Raw genomic sequence first — 2,359 nt, 5'->3', positions numbered from 1 at the left:
TTGCCTTCCCCCAACACAAACTTGTTCATGTTTTGTGTTATACCTTGAGTTCCTTGCTATCCAGCCTTTGTTCTTCTTTATCTTGGAGTATTACCATCTTTTATGTCAAGAATGTTCTGAGATTTGTTCCACCTCTTGAGCGTTCTTGGTGTAGTGCTACTTCTCACCATCACCATTCTTTCATGGTCCTCGTGTTGATTCCAACCGGGGTACAAACAAGTGAATGGTGCTATTTGGATTCTGCACTTCTAGCAACCCTATTGCTTTGAAGTAAATGGTCGGCCGTTCATTCTTAGACTATTGATTATTGAATCACCATTCTGACATTGGTCGTGCAACCCGGCCCATATTTCGGGTGCATCTTTCAACCAATGTTTAATTGTGTATGTTTTCCTCGAGCATACATCATTATGCCATTTGATCTGACAAATGTTATCTCCTTGTTCACATAATTGTGGGAATCCATCTTTTTTTAATCTCGATGAATTGCCGCTGATTCCATCAGCCACCTCCTCATCCTCTCGTTGGTTTACTGATGAACTCTTGTTTCGGAACTCGCTTCCATAGTTCATTTCTCGAGAACTTTACAATGTCATCTCGTCAATTTGTATTACACCTTTTTCCTCTCGGACCCCCTGAGTCTGAGGTTTCATGACACCAATTGGATATGAATCTCGGTCAGATATGATGGTTGGGACAACTTTCCAAGAGTTATGATGTTGATCCTTTGATGACCCGGTAACATGATGTCATGCCTAGCACCCCCCCCCCCCGGCTGGAGGACCTATCATTATAGATTCCTTTTCAGCAAGGTTATCCATTCATCCATGAGGAAATTGTAAGACTTATTCTACAAGTTATTCCTGATGGATCCTTCGTGTTTCCAAAGTCTGATCTTCACCTGAAGACCTTGTCAATGCTATCTCGAAGCATGTCAATGGTACTCCGATTTTCAACAGGAACATTTGAAGCACGATGCTAAATTTTATTTATCATTTATCCTAACACCGTTGTATGGGTAATATCATGAGATTCCTCCCCCCCCTTACCTAAAGAGTTGTCTACATTATATCCTGCCACGGATATCATGCTCTGCTTGTCCTTGGGAAGGATATATCCCTGAAATATGTGTTTAGACACATTTTCCTTTCCATTGTTCTGTTTAATATGATAATCATATTTTACTTTCCATTGGTTGTTGGAACCTTTCTTGTGATCTATATGATCTAAGCAGCAATATTCTACTGCTTATGTAAACTCCTCGGTGTGCAATTCTGTCAGTAAGACCCTGTTACTATTGTTGATGACATTCCGGTAGCCACCGATGGACGAGAACCTTGCCTATTGGTCCGCCTCGTTCAACGAGCAGGAAAGTGGTTCTCTTCGTCCCTCGCCCTTGGTACCAACGTTGTTGCCAACATAACTGACTTGGTACTCTCTGAAATGCCTTACTTACATGATCGTGCAAGACGTCATCACCCTCCTTACTTTTAAAACCACATGGTGGGCCCATAACCCACAGTTCCACATGATCGAAACCTGACTCTCCTGTACACCCCCCTGTTCTCAAAGTTATTCCTCCTGCGTGGACTCGTACATAATTCATGAGCCACCTTCCGATGAGATCATCAATTCTGGCAATGAAAACAATAATTATTCCGTTGCTTGGAACCCCTTTCACCTTCTGACTAGGCATTGAACGATTGCCTGGCTGCCTGAAACTTCTTATTGTACCTTCCAACTTACTCTCGATGTGTTTTATTTGTTCAACTCGAGAGGTACTCATATGCTCATTCATGGGTTAATCCCAGATCATTACCCTTATAACATACTATCGTTGCCAATATGCCTCGTTACCTATTCGTAAATACGATGAAGATCCCGAAGAAAGGATGCCGACTTCATCATGATGACCTGAAGCGGAGAAATGAAAACTTCAATGTACTGGACCGGTCTCTTCGAGGAGAGCAACCAAGACCGAGAAGATCCGTTAGAATTTCGCAACCACAACTTCCCCCCTTACTACACCGCTTAAATCTCGGGACGAGATTTCTTGTAGTGGAGGAGATTTGTGACGCCCGGATAATTAAGCTACAGTAACCTCTGCTAAATATGCCACGTCACCTCCGTCACTGTTTAATCTCGCGTCGATTCGAAACTTTTCAAATTCAAAATTTAAATATTGTCAAACATCAACAGTTTTCAAACATCGAAACAAAAATGTTCGGGTTGTGCCGAATATCACAGAGGTAATTATAGTAAAGAAAACACAAATTTATCAAATACTTAAATGCCCTAAATTGAATTAAAACAGTTAAAGAAAAGAAATTAAAGAAAAGAAATAAAAACAGAATACAAA

The sequence above is a fragment of the Triticum aestivum genome, chromosome 7B (assembly GCF_018294505.1).
Source record: "Triticum aestivum cultivar Chinese Spring chromosome 7B, IWGSC CS RefSeq v2.1, whole genome shotgun sequence".
Lineage (NCBI taxonomy): Eukaryota > Viridiplantae > Streptophyta > Magnoliopsida > Poales > Poaceae > Triticum > Triticum aestivum.
This window is presented reverse-complemented; position numbering follows the sequence as displayed.